This window comes from Psammomys obesus, unplaced genomic scaffold (assembly GCF_907164565.1).
Source record: "Psammomys obesus unplaced genomic scaffold, mPsaObe1.curated_primary_1811, whole genome shotgun sequence".
NCBI lineage: Eukaryota > Metazoa > Chordata > Mammalia > Rodentia > Muridae > Psammomys > Psammomys obesus.
In genome coordinates, this window is record NW_026586662.1 from 1,429,975 (window position 1) to 1,451,450 (window position 21,476).

A 21,476-nucleotide genomic window follows, 5' to 3' on the forward strand; every position below is an offset into this window, starting at 1 on the left:
AGTAGATAGGAATATGAATTTGCTTATTTTAATTTTTGCATCTTTAGTGAATTTGCTATTTGCTGCTTTCTATATCCCAATCAGCAGCCAGTTTTCACCAAGTATTATTCATATACTTGGTGATACTTATCAGAGTATACTTCTGATAAGTGAGACATACAACTAGTTTGGTATTTCAACACAAATGGTCAAACTGTCCTCCCACCAGTAGGTGTATCCTCACAATGATCCTGTTCATAAATACAAGGTCCCCCCCCGACACTTATATTTGTAATCTCAATCGACAGAGACAATGTTATCCAATATTTTCTCTTTTGAAAGATTAAGCTCGAATTGACCAAAGAAGTTACTACCTGAGATAATGGTCCCCAAACCTTTTAAATTCTTTAAAAAAATAATTTGAAGATAATTATTTCAAACCTTAAAAAAAATCTGCGGAGGATATCCAAACTCCAAAGATTAATATGGGTTATTTAATCAAAATGAAGAAAAGTGTAAATTATATTTGCTTTCTAATTTCTGCAAAATAATAACTATTTGTTATATATTGGTATAAAATGTTTTATATATGACAAAAATATCTTTCAGAAGTAATTTCTTTTGCAAATCTCTTTAGCTTTTGGATTAAGAAGATGCCTGGTTTTTCCATGTCTTCATTGCATTCAGCCTGTTACAATATGTTGTCTTGCTTGAAGGACAGGGAGAAAATCTGTTTTCAAATGCATATTACCGAGAAAGAAAAGATTTTGTGGCCTCCTTAATTGTGTTTTGGAGAACCCCCAAGAGTCTTGCCTACTTCTCCCACAAATCTAAGATAACACGTCAGACTTCACCAGCATGAGTTCAAAACATCAGGGTGACTTGGCTTTATCATCAGATATTCACAAGCAAATGTGGCTGAACAGGAGGCTTCTGTCCAGTCTGCTTCCATCCAGTCTGCTGTCACCTCAAGAAACACCCTTCCTAGAACCATAACAAAATACAGCTGGCTAATTCTATTAATCAAGAAAGCTATTAGCCTTAAAAATAACTGTTACCTAGTCTTACTGAAACTTGATATGGCAAGGCTGGTTGATATGCATGCCAGGCCTCTCCTTTTCTGAGGTAAAGGGGAAGTGAGAGAGAGGGACTAGGAGGAGAGGAGGGAGGGGAAGCTGCGATTAGGATGTAAAGTAAATAAATAACTTAATCAATAAAAATAAGAGACAGAAACAGAGAACTGAAAAAAAAAAACCAAAAACAAAACCTGAGCACAAATTCCGAAGAAGACTGAAGTGGGAAATTATGAGCTCCACATTATTCTGAAGTGCTGTGTGTGGCGGTCAGAGGCATTCTTCACGATCTGACATCTTCACCCTGGGTATGAGCTGGAGTTCTGCTTCCTGGCCTCTTGGATTAGACATGTGGCTGTCTAATTTTAGCTAACAAAATATAAGCAGAAGTGATATGTCTCACTCCTGGCTACAAGCGTTAGGAACCAATGGGCATAGGGCCAGAGAGATAGTGACTGCATGAGACTGCCTGCCAGGCTAGCATAAGGAGCATATTTTGGAAGCCATAGAGGGTTGGAGCTAATGTTTCAGTGAGCACTCAGAGACCATGCCCCAAAAATATAAAGTGAAGAGCGATTGAGGAAGTCACCCGACCCGAATCATCCGCATCCCGGTGAAAATGAAGATGTGATTATGCATGGCTGTAACCTCAGGATTAGGAAGTGATAGGTGGATCCCAGGAACCCACTGTTCAGCCAGCCTAACCAAAAGAGTGAGCTTCTAGCCCACTGAGAGACCGTTCACATGTGTGTGCGTGGACAGGTACACCCATAGACTCCCATGCATGCAACACACACACACACACACACACACACACACACGGGAGGGCAGGAGAGACAGAGACAGTGACAGAGACAGAAACACACACACAGAGAGAGATAGGAGAGAGAGAGAGAGAGAGAGAGAGAGAGAGAGAGCGCAGTGGGCAATATGCCATGTTCCCTTCCCTGTCTAGATAGCATCAGCTTCAACAGAGATGATGTGGAACAGATGACCCTACAAAACTAAGACAAATCTTGTGGTGTGTGTGTGTGTTTATGTATGTGTGTGTGTATGTGTGTGTGGTCAGTGCCAGGTCAGGTGTCTTTATCACTATTCACCTTATTTTCTGAGACAGAATCTCTCGGTGGATCTGGCGCTTATCAACTGGTCTAGGCATCTATCCAGAAAGCTCCAGGGCTTGTGCTATTTCAACCTCTTAGGTTCTGGGCAGGCATGAATCATGGCAAACTCACCTTTTCATATGGGTGCTAGGGGTGAACTTAGGTTATCATGCTGCAAAGCAAGTATTTTATTAATTAAGCCACATCCCTGGCCACAAATCTTTTTTTGTTGTTGTTGTTGTTTGTTTTTATAAGCCAGTAGTACTTGGGGATTTTACATCTGGGCCTAAATCAGCCTCTCCTACTAAGTCATGTTACTTTATATCCTTTCATTAAGAATACTATGGAAGTAAAAGCATAATAGAAAAGTTTATGATTTCAGCAAGCTGGAAGACTAGAAAAATAATGTAATTTTGTTGCTGTTGTTGTTTAGTTTATTTAATCAAATATATATTGGAACTGAAAAATATTTACTGTGATTTTTTTTTTTTAGCAAAGAATAGAAAACAAACCTTTAGGTTGAATTTCCATAGCTGTCACAGGTAACATCCTGAAGCTGCTTTTATAAAAAGAACCCTCATTAATTCCAAAAATGTCCCTCAGTTGAAACTCTATGAAGACAATGACGTTCAGGAGGACACACTGATGGCAATGATTCTAGAGGAGTGAGCCGGCTCCTGAGCTTTGGAGAAATTATGAGGCTAGGTAAAGGCTGGTTTCTTTAAATATTACTTGTCTGTGTAAGTTGTGTAATCGAAGCTTACAGTGACTTTTTCTCTCCTATAAATTAATCACACACGTGCAGGAAACTGGACTCAGGGAGATAAGAATGTAGACCCTAGATTTAAAAGCACATAAGTGTGTATGTGTGGATAAGTGTGTGCGCCCACATGTGTGTACCCCCGTGTGTGCAGGTTCCTGAACATGCGTGTGTGTGCACATATTTCTTTCTTCTGCACTTTTTTATCTGGGCTACCACCAGAGGTGCCATCCACATTTAGGGTGAGTCTTCCTCCCTGCTCTGCTAGGTCTCTGTCCTTCCCTTCTGACTTCATTGCCATCTCTTTCTCCTCATCCCTTAAGACCTCACCCTTCCCTCTCCTGACAACCTTTCTGATTCTCTCTCTCTCTTACACACACACACACACACACACACACACACACACACACACATACACACACACTCATTCATTCCCTGAGCTCTGTTCTTTTAGAGAATACTGATACAATCTGTGTTCTGAAACCAAGGACAATCACTTTTATACAATAATAATAACTTATCTAATTCCCAGCCAATAATTCAAACATTCACTAGGAGTCCTAATGTCATCTTTTATACTGCCTTTCTTTCTGCTCTGGGATCAATCTGGAACTACGGATTGAATTTAGTTTATGTGTAATCTTACTCCCTTTTGATCTTTGACAATTCTTCAGCCTTTCTTCATCTTTCATGACCTCGGCATCTTTAAGAATGCTGATGAATTATTTTGTAGGTTAAACATTTTTAAATTCATGACTTGCAGCCTCATGATTAATCCAGGTTATGCAAATTTCGGAGGAACTCAGCTGTGACATATTACCCTCAAAGTCTCCTCAGAGGCGGCACATGAGGAGATTTGTTCCATTGTTGTTATATTAATTTCAGCCACTTACCTCACCTGATGCCTGTCCAGGTGAGGTTTTCCATTAGTGATCAATAGAGAATTAAGTGGAGATGCGCCAAGACTAGGTAAATAGCCTGTTTCCCAAGAGGCTTTTACCTCTGGTTTTGGTATGCCCGCATTTACTACTACGACTATGGTTTCCAAATGATGCTTTTTAGCTCCCCCACTTCTCCTAGCACATTAGTAGACGCTGTGGACCTCTAGTACTTAGGTTCAAAAACGATCCAGTGATCCTACTCTGAATCCATTTTTTGACTCATAGAATTCTGTTTGACGGTGTTACAGCTTGAATGTAAAATGTCCCCTAAAGTCACAAGCGCTTGAACACATAGTGCCCTTGGTGGCTTTATTTCAGAAGGCTAGGACCATAACCTAGGCACCATAAGTGAGTTGTTGGGAGTGGGCCTTGAAGGTGGTACAGCTCTGGTTCCAGCTGGGCTCTCTGGTTTCTACCTGCCAGGATGTGAGGAGCATCACCGAATTCCTGGACTGGGCCACTTCAGCATAAGGGCCTGCTTTCCCTGAGACCATGAACCAAGATAAATATTTTCTCCTGTAAGCTTTTCCTCTTTCTGGCAGGTACTTTGCTCATGGCAGTGAGAGAAGTAACTTACATGGTAGGTATGGATGAAAAGAAAGCAACCTCTGGTATTTGTTGAATTAATCCCTTAAAAGGCTACCTGAGAGTATCACAAAGTCCTCTACAGGAGTAGGATTGATATGTGTATATTTAGTTTATAAATATACATACATGTTTGTGTAACATATGTATGTATACACATACATGTATATATATGCATATATATGTATATATCTGTATGTTAAAGATTGCCTTTATGTAACAAGGGCTAGGTCCTCCAACAATTGCCATCTTCTCTGCTGGAAAGACAGACTTTTCTGTGGTTGCTCAGCCCATGAAGTGAATGCCTCAGCAGCCTAGATCTGATGCTGGAATCCTTATTCCTAAGAGTCAATGATATTCCACACTGGAAGGCAGAAGAAGCTGGTGTCTGAGGCCAGCAGAGGATGGCAGTGACATTGTCATCATCATCATCATCATCAGCAGCAGCAGCAGCAGCAGCAGCAGCAGCAGAGATTAAACACTCATGACCAAGTGTAGGCAGGCAGAAGTTAGATCCCCTGCCTAACTGGCCTGCCCATTGGAAGGTGCTGCTCATTCTGAAGGAGGATCTTCCTCCCTCACTTCATTCTTTCTAGAAACAACCTCACAGACATGACTGAGAACTATGTCTCTTCAATGATTCACTTCTTGTCAAGCTGATAATCAAGAGGAAGTTACCCTCACAGAGAAAACCACAATGCTGATGGATTAAAAAAAACATGAAGTAAATTCTGTGTATTTGCACTGAAGATGTGCAAGACCTTTTAAACTTTGTTTTACACAATGAAGCCAAGAGCCAAGTTTGGTCTCAAGCAATACGACTCCAGGATTGTGCTTTGTAGTCACTGTGTTAAAAGTGCGGAGCCCTGTAACACTCCCTGGAAGGCACAGATCTCAGGTGACTGGTCTGCAGAGAGCCAGGCTCCTTTCCTAGGGTTCATGGCCATGCATTCTTCTAGTTCTCAGAGAGTAGGGTTCCAGAGACTCTGCAGTTGTGTTTGTAACAATCATCTAAAAACAATGACACTGGATCAGATACCTAGTGTGTTGACTGTATCATTGCCATGAGAAACCGTCTGAGATAAGAAACTGATAAGGAGGATGGTTGTTTGGCTTATAACTCCAACTGTTTCCCTCCATCATCAGGTGGCCCTGTGACTTCTGGGTGTGTGGCAAGACAGTCAATCATGCAAGGAGTGCATGGTTCATGGAAGCCAGGAAGCAAAGGCAGAAGAAGAGGAGCGACTAAGGTCCTAACATCTTTAAGGACACACCCCTAGTGACCTACCTTCCAGTCACTGGGTCTCCTCTCTTAACATTCCACTACATGCCAATTGTACCACAGGTTGGTGACCAAAGTGTGAGCCCTCAGAGGACACCTTTCACCTCAACAATAGTAACGTTTAGGTACTGAAAATTCTGAAATGTATATGGCAACTGACTGTCCACAGGGTAGCTGAGCTTGACTGTATGATGCTTGGTGGTGATGGGTTAACTAATGACCCCATCATTTCAGGATAGTGTCTTGGCTATACCTGCTGTGCTCTGATACAGCGACCTATCAGGGTTGACCTTCCCAGTCTGCTGCTTTGGTAGACAGTGGGGAATTTTCCTGTTTTGCGGGGAAGAGTATCTAATTGTGGCAAATAGAATTTCATCCTATTCTGTTTTAATGTCTCCCCAAATTCTCATCCTCCCAGGAGCTCCACAGCTCCCTTCTTTAGTCTTCCCAGAGTTCTGCAGCATGAGTCAGCTTGTTTCTGTCTCCCAATGCTGGCTCAGGTGTCAGCTTTCCTCACACTGATGAGTCAGTCATGGCCCGCCATCTCCTCCTCTTCCCTTTGTGTCTGTGCAAATGGTCTATTTTGCCTTCTTTCCCACCCTTTGAGCAGCATTTATTAGGGAACTGAGAAAAGCATGTTTGTTCAATTTGCATTTCTAGATTCTTTTATTATATCATTAAAATTAAGTCATATTAAAGCAGGGCCAAGAAAGGCTATAGATCAGTATAAGAAAATCTCTAGAATAGTACAAAATCAGTGCTGGATTCTCTAATATGATTATACTGACAGATTGCTAAAGGAGAAATTAGAGGGATCCCCCCCTTAATAATGGTAATTCAAGCAAGATAGCACAAGAGCTGGTTCCTATATACAAGTCTGCTTACAAACACATCACAACAAGCTTACTATATGCAGGCACGTGTCACATGTAATGCCTAGTGGGGGTTAAATACAGGGAGTTCCTATATACATTGGTAAGAATTACAGGTGGAGCTGAAAACTGATTTCTTTCTTTCTCCTCCTTCTTCTCTTCTTCCTCTTCTTCTTTATTCTTCTCTCATATATTATATCCCAATTGTAGTTTTCCCCCTCCCCTTTCCCCATTCTATCCCCCTAACCTCCCTTTTCCCTGGATCTACCCCCTTCACCTCCGCTCACAATAGAGCAGTTTGTCCAGGAACATCAATCAAATTCTGCGTAATAAGCTACATACAATAAGACCAGGCACATATTCTCACATCAAGGCTGGATGAAGCAACCCAGCAGGAGGAAAAGGGTCGAAAAGGCAGGGAAAGGAGTCAGAGGAGACCCTCCCCCCACTAGGAATTCCACAGGAACACCAAGCTACACAACCATAACATATATACAGAGAACCTAGGTCAGACCAATACAGGCTCTGTGATCTCTGTGAGCCCACTGGAATCAGTTGATTTTGTGGGCCACGTCCTTAAGGTATCCTCTGGCTCCCTTCACTATTCCAAAGGCCTCCCCGAGCTCTGCCTAATGTGTGGCAGTGGGACTCTGCATCTGCTCCCATCAGTTGCTGGATGAAGTCTCTCTTGTCTCTATGATGACGATTCTGCTAGGCTCCCATCCCGGCACATCCTGCAGGCATGACAGACTGTAGGTTGGATGTTTAATGGATGGGTTGGTGCTCCAATCCCTACACTTAAGGCCTTGTTTGGTTACAGAGGATGGCCAGGTCAGGCTCCGTGTCCCCCATTACTAGGAGCTTTTGCTACTGTCATAGATTCCATGAAGTTTCCATAGCTCTAGGTTTCTATCTTGCTTTCCCAATGACCCCCCCCCCGAATTTGAGTCATCTCTCCCAGTATTCTCTCCCCTGGCCTCTCACCCCCTACAACCCCCACACCCCCTACCTAAAGATGGATTCCTTTTGAGAGGGGGAAGACATTGCTTCTCCCGGCTCCTCTTCTAGCACTCTTTCTATCTTGTCACCAATTGCTCCATCAAAGTTTAGTTTAGCTATTGTGTATGAGAAGGGGAATTTGCTAGGTAGATAAACTGAAGGTGGCTGAAAAGCATTAGTTGGAGAATGATAAGACTAAGGAGGCTTGGAAGGCTGATGCTAGAATAACAATACACGCAAAGTTCAGAGTGCTGCTGCTGAGGGCACTGCTAGCTAGGCACGGCCCATTGTCAGATGGCCCATTCTCACTACAGTCTCAAGATTTAAGACCTGTAGTTATTCTACACCTCAGATCAGCCACTACAAGGGGCTATTACCAAGTTGGGCTCTAGGGTAGTGTGATGGTTAGTCCTAATAATTATCATCTTGTCAGGATCTGGAATCACCTGGGAGGTGAGCCTCTGGGCATGACTCTTGGAATGATCTTAAGTTAAACATGTTGGGAGACATCTTGACGGTAGGCAATATGCACACAGACTGAATTGCCCACATACTGGATTGTATAAAATGGGGGAAGCCCTTTAGCATTATTGTTTGTGGTTCTTGCTTTCCTAGCTGTGGATGTAGCCAGGCTCCTCCTCCTGCTACTGTGATGTCTTCATTCTACTGGACCCCACCCTCAGACTGTAAGCCAAAATAAACCTTCCCTTCCTTTTGTTGCTTCTGTTGGAGCATTTTATCACAGCAACTGGAAAGAGGAATAGTACACATAGAAACTGGACTTAATCCTGCCATGCGCATACCTTCTGAGGAGCATACAAGCTAGCTTGCTTCTCAGATTTATTCACTCACCAATAATATAGGCTGAGGTCAGGCAGATCTGCGTCCTCTGGTTCCAGCTTCTGGGAAACGGGAGAGCAGAGCTAGGAATTCTGACCTCCAAGAATTCTCCAGGAAGAAATCAGGTTGCAGTCAGGGGGAGGCTGGGTATTTGACACCTACAGGGCTCTGACTCACTCGCCAGCCTCAGCTTTCTTTCCTTCAGCTTTGGCTTTGGCATCCGGGTATTAGTCATGACAAGCTAAGCTATGCCACATTCACAAATAAATCCCCAATCTCAGTAGCTTGATAATGTTCCACATCGATTTGACTTGGGCAAAGTGAAATGCAGAGCCAGAGAGAAGTCAGGTACAAACAGTACGTCATGGTCCAGGCCTGGAAGTAGCCCTCGCGACTTCATCCTGTGGCCGTTTGTCAGTGTCAGTCATAGCGTCACACTGGGCTCTCTGGGGCTGGAAGCTTCTGTGTGCCCAGAAAGGAAAACAATATGGTTCGGCGAGCCATACCATATTGCGTGGAAGGAGGGTTTCGCTAGGTGATCATGGAGACATCACAGAGTGGAGACTCCACCCCCCACCCCCAGACCCACTCTCTTGGAATTCCTCAGATCAGCTTCTAAGCTTCTAGGGTCCTTTATAGCATTGCTCTGTTTGGCCCCTTCTTTCCTTAGTCTTCCTTCACCCCACAACCCCTTTATTCCTCTCCACGCACCCTCCCAACAGACTTCGGCGGCTCATTAAGTCTGGAGCATAGATCAAAGCTGCAGGAGCACTCGGTCTCCAGTCTCCTTTCTTCAAGGGCACAGAGGGCTCAGTCTTTGAAAACTCCCAGAGAGCGAGGAAATAATTACACTCCAGCCCTCTCAGCCAGCAAAGAAAGAAGAAAGAATGAAACATATTTCGTAGTCAAAATGACCAAACCTCCACATTCTACTGAGAATTTAATGTCACTCTTCCTCATCACTATTGTCTTTTAACATCTCTCATTGGGAATGCCCAGTGAGTCTACTCTTTCATTCTGCAGGGGGAATCTGCTAAAATAGAAAACTTATCCAAGAACTGCATCATTTAGAAACCTGTAATCCAGGAGTCTCCACCAGAACGGTACCCATCGCTACCAAAAACAAAACAACAACAACAAAACCCGATATCCGAATCCAAACCCCCCAAACCTATGACCGTATTTACACACGTGGTCAAATGGGCTGTGCAGATGTAATGAGGAGCCTCCAGATGGAGGGTCACCCTGGGTTATCTGGACAGGTTAATAATTACAGATTCCTGGAAGAGGTAAACAGGAGATTAAAAGCAGGAGATGTAATAGCAGAAACAATTGGTATGGTAAAGCAAGGAAGGGTCCACGAGCTAAAGGAAAAGCTACCACTTAAAAAAATACATTTAGACAATGAAACGTAGATATATATTAATTCTGTTCTCCTCAGTTTTCCAGAAATTATCTATTGCTAAAATCAGAAAGGGGGCTCAGTAGTGAAGAGCACTGGCTACTCCTCCAGAGGACCCGGGTTCAATTCCCAGCACCCACATGGCAGCTCACAGCTGTCTGTAATTCTCATTCTACAGGATTCAACACCCTCAGACATACATGCAGGCAAAACACCAAGGCACATGAAATTAAAAAAAAAAAAGGATAAATAAAAATCAGAAGGGGGGTTACAGATGGAAAGTCTAATGAAAATCTATAAAAGGTCAATCATAATACATTTTAAATGGAAGTTAAACATTTATTACCAGAGGAAAGAAAACATACACTGAAAGTCTGGATTCTTTCTTTTCATGCAGCAGTTTCAGAATAAAGTCCAAATTCCAACTAGGAAGATATTTACAAGGGTAAACTTCCTAACATGGTCCAGTATTGTGTGGAGGGCTTAGAGCAACTATGCATTAATAGAAAAGAGTTTTTAGTGCAAAATAGTATAAGAAATGATTCAACTGTATGCCTCTTATGTGTTCAGTTATTTGATTTGAGCAAGGAAAGGAAAAACAAAAAGAAAATGATCAAGACAGGCCTGGCTTTAAGATTTTTTTTCAATTCATTCTACTTTCACATCATCTCCAATTAGCTGATAGAGGTAAGTGACCGCTGTAGAAGCCCAGATCACCATCAGCACAAATGATGGGATAACATTTGTCTCCAAGGCATTATATGCCCCAGGTGGCAGAACCTGGGTTAATTTGTTTTCACGCTCAAACACTTCAAATTTCTCTCTCTCTCTCTCTCTCTCTCTCTCTCTCTCTGTGTGTGTGTGTGTGTGTGTGTGTGTGTGTGTGCGTGCATGTGTGTGTGTCCCCATGTCCCGAGATAAGCATGTCCACATGAGACTGCCTCTGCAGCAGTGCTAAGATAGCCATGCCTCCCCACAGAATTACATATGTCTGTGGATCAGATGGATCTTGAACTGTCCCACGGTCACAACCTTCTGTTCTGGATAATTCAGGTTCTCATCGAAGTCTCCTCTTGCGATGTGGATCTCACCATCCGGAGTCTTGAGATAGCCATGGCTCTCCTCGCTGCAAAGGTTTCCAGGGCAAAAACTGTGCTGGATCTTTCCTGGCATCCGGAGGTGTTTTTTTAAGTTTAGCCAGCAGGCTGTTGCACGGGTGTGGAATATGCAGATCCCCTAACACCAACACCTACATCCCGTCACTGGGCTCTGCTTAGTCACCGGAAAGGCTGCTGCCCTCTTCCTCAGGCTCCTCGGGGACCCATCATAACCTTTTTACGATAGAGATTGCTAAAAATTTCTGTTGTTGGTGCTGCAGTTTAGACCTTAAATGCTGCTCTGTTGTATGACACTGCTGGGGTCACGTGAACAAATATCCAAATTCCAACTTGAGCCCTGGCAAGGAAGTGACAACAGACCAAAGCGTGGATACCAACAGAGTCCAACTTGGTGAACCAATGATTAATGGGGTTCTTTACAAGAAGGCGTGTGAGGGGTTACTTATGGGAGCGGAAATGACTCAAAGACTGCCGCATCTCCAAAACCTACCTCAGTGTGGGTGAAAGCTCAGGAAATCTGGAAATCCGAAGCTACTGCACAACCTACAGGGCAGCTTAACAGGGTGGAGGGTGTCCTTTCAAGGTGGCTCAGTTGGTATCAGCTTCTTTCAGGGAGTTCAGCTGTTCTCTGCTTCTTCCAAGCAGTTTGGCTGGTTTCTTTCAGGTGGCTTAGCTGATCCTGTTGTCTCACCTCCCTTTTAATATCCTATGTATTCCTCCAAAATGGAAGGATTTAACTTTGAGGAAACCGTTATACAACCCTCCCACCCATAGGCCCATGTGTTAAGGGCTCATTCCCTAGAGTGGCGCCATCAGGAAATGGTGGAAACTCTAAGACTTTTGAGATTGGAGCCTAGGTGAAGGCTTGCTCTTGAAAGGGGTGGTGGTTTGGATGGCAAACTCTCCCCAGTCCCGCCGCATGCTGCTTCGCAGCCATCACAAATCTGCTCCGACACGCGTTCCTGGCGGTCCAGCACAAGCTTTCATCTTCATCAACTGTCTGCGTCAGGTTTTTGCGGCAGTGTCAGGAAGCCAGCTGACAGTGATATAAATGGTTCTGTGCGTGCACACACCTGTACACGTATATGTGCATGTGTGTGTAGACGAACGTGTGTGTACACACCTGAGCGCACGTGTGTGTACACACCTGAGCGCACGTGTGCGTAGAGGCCAGAGGTCAACCTTGGTTGTTGTTCCTTGTGTACAGTCCAACTTTTCTTTTAAAATGGGGACACTCGCTATCTTGGGGTTCACTGATTAAGCAATGCTGGGTAGCTGCCCCCGAGACCTTTGTGTCCACATCTCCAGCCCTGCAGATACAAGCATGCATCCTTGTGCTTAGCTTTTTATATGTGGTTCAGGAGAGCGAACTCAGGTCCTCATGCTAGCATGGCAAGCAATTCACTGACTACGTTATCTCTGCATCCCCGGCTCTTTCGTTTAAATGTTCAAAACACTCCTATATCCACTATATAGAGCTTCTGACCCATATACGGGTCTAAAGGAGGTAAATTTTAATGCTAAGATAATAATTTCCCAGCATCACACTCATCTCCTTGGTAACATGGGAAGTTTGACCATTTCAGAATCAAAATAAAAATCTGCTGTTATTTCGCTGTGAATCTCTGGCTTCTTCTAGCTCAAGAATTGATAGTCATCTTTTCGTGAATTTCCACAGCTGCCTTTGCGAGCTTCAAATTCGACATGGAGGAATGCTTATACCGTGAAAATTATTGGGTCCTAAAAATCGGGGGCTGGAGAGACGGCTCAGTGGTTAAGAGCACTTGCTGCTCTTGTGGAGGACCTAGGTTCGATTCTCAGCTCTCTCACATGGTGGCTTACAACCCTCTGTAACTCCAGTTCCAGGGGATTCGATGCCCTCCTCCGACTTCCTTAGGCACTGCCTGTATGTGATACCCATAGATATGCACAGGCAAAACACTCATATCAATACAGAATAAAATAAATAAATATTTTATTAAAAAACAATTAAAATCATCTTTCATTCTTTTTCTTCTTTTCTCCCTCCCCATCATCTTCTTCTCCCACTACCTCTCCCTCTCTTCCACAAAGGGGAGTAAAGTGTGGCAGAGTCCACACGGAAGGTACCCTACCCTACTGCCTCCCCAGCTGCAGCTAGAGAGAGATTTTAGACGATTGTAAGCTACTTGGGATTTTGTAGAAAGTTCTGTCTATTCACAGAAATATAATAATCCCACACACATCTGTGCCCTTGGTTGAATATATAGTGCATAATTCTCAAACTCATGTTTCAGATTAGACTTTTTATGGATTTTTCTTAAACCCTTCATTTGTTTTCAAAGTACCAGTATAGAGAACTAAGCACCAAAATGTCTAGGGACTTTTGGCCCCTCTGCCTCCACCACCAACTTTACGCCTAGAGGTGCCTATCTTCAGACAAGTAAGAGTCATATTGTAGTGCTCATTCCATAAGAAATTGGTGAATGAGTGGGATGTTTTCATGGATATATTCGTGTATCTTTCTCCTCAGAGGCAGACCAGACTGGTGTATCTAGAGTAGGAGAGGGTACTGGGATAGCTTGGCAGCCTCTGCATCCTCTGGTTTCTCTAGGATGTTTGGCAGGGATCTATTTCCTGGAAGCAGAAACCAAGAGCTCAACCAGCTATGCTGGGTGTCAGAGTTTCTTCCACTAGGAACAGGGGCAACCTTGCCTCATGTGTGGCGAGCACAGTCTGTTTGGTAGCTCTCTGAACTCAGCAGAAGACAGGGTGCAGGGCTGAGCCTCAGCTCTGCCTCTCCTCAGCTCTGTGACCATACTGCTGATATTTCTTGGCGCTGGTGGGAAGGAACTAAAAAAGTCACCCTTCTTCCCACCTCTCTTTCTCCCTTCCCCTCCTTCCCTCACCCCAATCCCTCCCCCCACACACAGTTTGTGCCCCCACAGTTTTTCCAGGAACTATGATGTTGTGGCAGAGTGTAGAGAGTGGGACACATTGCAGCGGCCCTTTTACCCTTTAGCTCTTCTAATGAGCTGGTGAGAACTGTGTTCTCAGGCTGCAACACAGAAGGTCTTCCCCTCAGAAAAGGAGGAAACTGAAAATTTATATCCACATTTTACATTGAATTAGACTCACAGAAAAAGATCAAAACCTTGTGCGTGACAATCATAAGATAGATGGACAAGAATATGCAAAAATAAATAGTGAAACAAACCACATCACCCGGAAGTTTTGGGACTGAGAGCTATTTAAAGGAGTGAGGATTGCCAATGAGGTGACATATGAGTAAAGAATGTACTCTTTTGGTTTGTTCCTTTGTTTCTGACAGTCTCATGAAGTCCAAGTTGGCATTTAAGGTTTTTACATAAGCCAGCTTGAACATCTCATTTCCCTGCCTTCACACTCCAAGTTCTGGGGTTATAGGCATGCATCAAGATATCTGGTGATTCTATGATATGTTTACAGGCGACAAAACAACTCTGTGGTGTACTTAGTTAGAAGTGAAAAGAGCAAATTAAAGGAAAGTTGCTTTTTTATTTTTGTGCATATCACTGGAATCCATTTTTTAATACTAAACGTCAGATTGAACAGGTATGGAATTCAGGGGAATGTGACATGAGAATATACACAGCTGTCCATGGCATGTTCATTCAGTAAGGGCAAAATTTACTATGAACCTTTGTAAGTTGTACTTTTATGTTTTATTCATCATTTCTCCTTCCAGGAACTATACGAAGGCAACAATTAAAGACCTACGACAATGTATATGCATTAAAATACTCAGTATTCATAAAAACAAAAACAGTGCTCACCTGATGATCCTGAGTCTTTTAAAGCCCTGTGTTTGGGGGTTGGGGAGATGGCTCAGTAAAGAAAGTGCCTACTGTGCAAACATGATAAATCAATCTGAAACATTCATGTAAGAGTCAGGCAAGGCAGTGCACAGCTGTAACCACAGAACTGGTGGGCGGGAGGCAGGGGCATAATGATCCCTGGAGCTCTCTGACGACCAAGTCCAGCCAAATTGGCTTCAGAAAGTGGCCCTATCTCAAAAAGGAAGACACTAAAAGTTGACCTCTAGTCTCCCCATGTACATGCTCAGGTAAACAGAACCCCACTCAAATGCACACATACTCAGATTACACAACCAAAACACAGTGCCCCACAAAGAAAATAAACAAAAAAACATGTCATATGCTCAAAGAGTATTGAGTGAAAGACTAAAATTTCATCTTATAATGTCTAACGAAAATAAAGACAAGAAATACACATGGTATGCATTCAGCTATCTAAGTAAATCAATATCTAGATGTTACACATAAGCATTCATACAACCATAGAGAGGAGACTAGAAAAAAAAAAAGGCCAAAATAGTAAAAATCTGTTGTAATGAGGGCTGCAATTACCAATGATTTTTTTTTAATTTAAAATTGTTTATCTTCAACAATGTTCCTATTTTCTCTCAAGAGCAAAAACAGCAATGAAGATAAACTAAAATATAAAAGGCTAGAGAAGTTCCTGAGGATGTAGGTCTCTGGGAACCCTGCATTGTATGGGTAAGAACCTAGGGCCAATCCCCATCCCCAGAAAAAAAAAAAAAGTTAAGATGGGGAAAACTCACCACCTGGCATCAGAGAAGTTAGCACTTAGCATATTTTCTCAGTGTACTGCTCTTAGTAAACTCTGCTTTAGGGGAAAGAAGAAGAAGATGAAAAAAAAAAAAAAGGCAGTAATGTCCACTTTTTCTAACTTCCCCTATGCATTTGTGTGGGATACTCTGTGTGTTCTTTGAACTTGAATTTGTACACACACTCATACTTACAACTCCAATATCCACACAGTTCAGGTGGGGTCACCCGAGGGCCCCTCCAACAACCCAGCCAGTCATAAGTACAAAGATTCTGAAATGCTCATGCCCTTGGAAGTCAGAGCCATGCCTGGCAAAGCCCTGCGCAGGGCTTAGCAGTATCTCTGAAAATCTCACCTTATCTCACCCTGCTCTCCAGGAAACAAATGCTGCAGATACAGTCAGGACATCAGCAAATGCTGCCCAGTTGTCTCCACTGGTGCCTGTCTCTGCGCAAATGTGACTTTTGCTGTGGGACTTTTTTTTTTTTTTTCTAAATAAGAGGAGAGAAGATTCTTGGAGCAAATGTTTTTTAAAAACACAGTTGCCCAAAAGAAGAAAACAGCGACAAAAGACTCATTTTCTTTGAAACATATTTCTTAAGAGCACACTCTTGTACTAAAGACAGGCCATCTCATGATCACCGTGTCTGGTAGAGAATTTCCCACCGAGTTCTTCATTCTTTAGGACTTGGAGATCACAGGGAGATAACTGATAGAACTGAAACTCAGCGGTTTCTGCCCCAAATTTCACTATCCGTAGAGACACACATTTTAAGTTCATAACGGAAAGCAGAGACTAGCTAAAGTTGGTAAACATCTGTACTTTGCACTTCCTTTAAGGTAAACAGCAAGTCCTGGTGTTGCCAGGGGTTTGGCTCCCGTGCTAATGAAAACACCCAGTGACAGGCCAGTGCTGTTCACACAGTCCCCAAGACCATGCAGAGTGGCTGTGGAGCAGAGGCAGCAGGCTAAGTCTCAGGAAACCGGCTTCTCCAGATGCTTTAAAGTGGATTTAAAGCTGTGCTTTCCCTGTCTAATCCCAGTGAGTAGTGAATCTCTTGACTCCTGACTTAACAAGGTCCTCCCATCCACCATGTTAATTCCAATAAAGCAGAAATGATTATGAAGTATAGGGGATAAAAGAGACTTGAAACTGAAAACAGCCTCATGTTTTAGTCCCATGGAACTGCAGGCATCTTTTCAAAGGCACCTCATGAAAACTCTTCTTTCTGTGCCTTGCTGAATTCCCTAGAGATGATTGACAGGAGAATAATCTCAAGGTACAAAAATATGCATAAAGTGTTTTAGTTACTGATGACTATGGCCATGTATAATACCTACATATAAAATACAGGTGACATGGGTATGTACTCAGACAACTTTCTTATGGGTGGCTGGACCAGCCTATGGATAGAAAAGTGCTGGCTCTTGGGCCTGTGTTCTCTGTTCACCTTTTTAATCTCAACGGTCTCTCAACCTGAGTAGAAGCTCTTTGAAACTGCCTGGATTCTGTTCCTGTTGGGTTATTTATGTCTAACAGGCAAATAGTCTGCTGCTGGACCATTTTTTATAGTCTGATCCCAGTGTGCCAGCTAATGAAATTTAAAAAAAAAAAATAAGACATTTTCTGAAAGATATTAGATCTTGGTGTAATTAGGACAAGCTATTTCTTTAAAAAAAATAAAAATAAAAAGGTAAAAGTTTCTGGTGGCCCACAGAGGTTTTCAAAAGCCTCCCCATGAAAGCCAAATGTCTCAGGATAAGCTATTTAAGCACGGGTGCAGACAGTGCCCTTACTAGGATTCTGCGGGTAGTACCTGCCTGATAGGTAAGACGAACCACAGTCATCCACCATTACAGTTACATCACGGCCCCTGAAGGTGTGTCTTTATCTGAGAGGCTCAAATATTCTTCAGTCCCCAACTCCCTCACTTTCCAGGCTAAGTTACACCATTTCCAGAATGTGAACCCAATTCTGCCATGGCCCCTGACTCTTGATCGTACTTTAAAAGCCTCTGATCATGCTCACCCTGTCCTTGATATTAATTAAATGATAAAGATGTCTAAAATTATACCACAAGACTATACAATTGACTAATAAACAGATAAAAAAGATGTTTCATGTCCCACATCATCAAAGAAATGACAATTAGATATCATTTCATATCACCTACACTGGCTAGAATTTCCTTCAAAAATGAAGAACAGCAAGTGTGGGCATACCTTTTTCTTTTTTACTCTTTACTTTTATGTTTATTATATGTTTTTTCTTTCTACTCCACCCCAATTCCTTCCAAAACCCCAACACCAGGTAGGACAGAGAACAGGTTAGTGGGAGAGGGCGCACAGTTCTTTCTTCACTGCTTCCTGCTGGTCAGGGTTGTCAGGTTCCTTAGAGCCAGTACAATCCTCAGTTCAGGAGTTCTCCATCTTCTTGTCTCAAGATAGCAAACAGGAGCAGCAAGGGGAAGCAGGAACAGGCTCGTCCTTTCTCCTCTCTCCACTCTCCAGGCTCTGGCATTTATTCTCTCTCCAGAGTCCTCAGACTGAAACTACCGGCAGGTGGCAAAGAGCTCCTCTCAGATCCCACATGAGGCAAATAGTCTGCTGCTGTGGACCATCTGAATCAGTCCCACACCCCACACCTGGGACCAAAACAAAAACATGTTTATATCCGCACAACAAGCAAGTTTGGAGAGGATGTGGACAAATGAAAGCACTCATACATTGGTAATGATAAAGTAAATGAAACGTTAAGCTTGGTGGTTCAGTTAAGTTAAATAATTATAACTGACCCAGCAATTGTAGTTCTGAGTGTACAGCCCCCAAGAAGTGTAAACAGTGCCGCATGAATGTCCAGAGAAACACTATTCACAATAGCTAGCAACAAACAAAAAACAGAACCAATCCTAATGTTCACCACTGATGAGCAGATAGGCAAATTGAAATATATCCACAAAATGGAGTATTATTATTATTATTCATCCATAAAAATAAATGAAGTATTGATATGTGCTACAACATATCAATATGACCTTACAAATACTATTCTAAGCAAAAGAAGCCAAGGCTAAAGCACATATTGTGTGATTCAGCTTCTAAATAGGCATAAAGTAGTTCCTAGGTACTAAAGTGAAGGGAAGAATGGGGACAGTCATGGGGTTTCCTTTGGGTTTTGATGAAAAGATTCTGAATAGTGGTGATCGTTACATGACAATGCTCAGTGATACTAATGGTCTATTTTTATGGTACTAATGGTCCAGTATTTATATTTTACCACAAGATACTCTATCACATCAGAGTACCAGTTATTATTAATAAATTACTTGTGGCCTTTTTATGTGGTCTCAGAACATCATTAATCACTGGGTTTGTACTGTCATCTAATTGATGCATGTATCTGTCTCTCCAGCTAAACCACTCACACAGCCCCACACAGACCTTGCCAAGCCATCCGCACATGTAGACAGAACTGTCTGCAGGAAGTGACTAGACAGCTGCCAGGTACATGTTAACATGGTCTGTCCCAGGTGTTTCCCTACCCAGTGAGCCTACAATCTCCGTCTGACAATCTCTCATTTCAAAGATTCTTTTTTACCAGGCGCAGTCTCTCCACAGGAGCTCTTTGAACTTCAGACATATGATGTTGATACAGTGTGTCAACAGAGCAATTTGAATTAATTCAGTGACTCACTGTCTCTCTGTCTCTCTGTGTGTGTCTCTGTCTGTCGTGTGTCTTAGGAGATTGAGCTTTGCACAGCACAGTTTTGAAGAGCTACAGCTGAAGTGACAGTTTAGGCTGTATCTGAGGACTTGAGTGAGTGGCCGTGATCCACTAGAGCAGCAGGAGAGAAATAAGCTAAACAAGGACAACGGAACAGGAAAGTGAGGAAACCCCAGAGGCCAGTTTCATGCCTCAGAAGTTTACAACTGTCCAAAGCAGTTATGTTCATCTAAGGGAACAGGACAGAGTGTGTGACAATCAGTGAAGAAATGGATGGAGTGATGATGTCTCGAGTAGGCTCAGCAACTCTGCCTCCATTACCTTATCTACTGCCACCACAAGAACTAGAGTAATGCTAATACCTCCATGGGCTCAGTATTTCCTGTGATAATTGCGTTCAAAGTGCCCACAAGCCTAACGGAATCTTTCCACTGTTGTCCACAATTTACAAGTAATAAAAGAAGAAAGGACAAAGGGCTAAACAATGTGCTCAAGCTGCCCAGGCTAGTAGAGAAGACACCAGCCTTGCAGTGCCATCATATCCTGTTCTAATGCCCTCCATCATCTTCAATGAGCAGAAGTTGGTTTAGATGCAACCAAAGGAGTTAGAGCCAACAGCAGCACATAGTAAGCTGAGCTCCACACTGTGTCAAGGCCCATTGACCGTTCTCCTTTCTGCCTCTCTGTCTGTACTTTCCATCCCAGCTCAGCAGCCACAACTAACACTGTACAAGGTCACTGGACATCCTGGGAGGAGACTTTATCAAACACACATTTTAGTTTGGGTTCTTATTTTTTCTTTGATGGAAAATAATGTAAGCAGTACATTGAAACAAGGACAAGTAAAATGTGTTGCTGGTAACACCCTTGCTGGGATTGACTGATAATTCATCAAAAGTGTTATAATTAGCACATGTTAGAAGGGCTATCTTTTTTCTTTCTTTTTCTTCCTCTTTTCTTTCTTTCAGTACATAATAATGGCTGTTCACAAATCACAGGAACTGTCTGGCGTGCTCTCTGTATTCTCTAGTGATTTCGATGGACAGTTTGATAAATAGTAACTGTGGATAAGCAAGACTCCAGGCTGAACATTTCCCAGATTAAGTGCCAAATAGTGTGTAAATCGCAACCTTTCTCCTTTCAGCTTTACTTTTTAAAATCATATTTATACACTTTCAAAGCAATTTAAAGAAAAATTAATAGTTGGGTAGAAATACCTGTATGTAGAATGCCATAGAACCAAATCACCTGAAAGGTAAGGATAAAGTTTAACCTTTGACGTAAGGATTTGACTAGTATGTACAAATTAACCTGCATATGCATGATTTTGGAAGACACACACAATTTGAGACTTTCACGTTTATTTTCCTAAATACATTTTCCTTCACTGCCTCAAAAGCTTCTGTCTTTCATTCAGAATCACCATTATTTCCTTGATCTGTAGAATTTCTTTCACAGCTGAGAAAGTTCCAGGCTCTCACTTTCCACCTAATTAATCCCAAACATTTATTTCTTCCATACTGTGAATGTCCTCCAGAGACACTAGGCAGAGCATGGATCAGAGCTGAAATCCCAGGGTTCTGTGACCAGCGCTAGCTGCCCTGCCCTGCTTCGTTAGAAGGACAGAGGGTTAAAACCTGACCAGGCACATGTGGTAACGTGTTACTCCAGACACCCAGCTGCCTCTGTCGCCCCTCGCCACTCAGGCACACACAGACCCACATGCTGGCAAATGGCAGAAATAATGAACCAGATGGGTGAGTGGCCTGAGAGTAGCTTGGACCATATGATACAACTGGAGATTTTACTTGATGGAGATGTTAATTGCTCTGTGTTGAGAAAAGTACTATGTGTGGGGAAGAGAACTGTGGTTTGCAGTTAATTCATGTTTAGAAGAAGAAGGGGCTGTCAGGGGGCTGCTCTGGTCGGTAACTTTAGAATCTACACACTCATCAAGGATTCCTGAAAAGATAATTAAAGGGCTTTCTCTTTAGCCAAGTAAAGAACGTTTTGTACTAGGCAGATAGTCATAAAAAACAAATCCACTTCTCAAAATTTGCATCCGAGCAACTGTTGGAATCTATACAAAGCCTGATAAATTCACATCTTTCCACTTCACAGCGTGCTGGTGAGCTCTCTTACATACAAAAGAGCGGTTTGTTCTGACTCTGAAATGGAGCTCTGCTG

At 42.7% G+C, this 21,476-nt stretch overlaps 1 pseudogene; it reads right to left on the reverse strand.

Moving 5' to 3' along the window:
• Window positions 1-6,858: 6,858 nt before the first annotated feature.
• LOC129672881 (vacuolar protein sorting-associated protein 29-like) lies at window positions 6,859-11,091 on the reverse strand (annotated as a pseudogene).
• Between the last annotated feature and the right edge of the window lie 10,385 nt (window positions 11,092-21,476).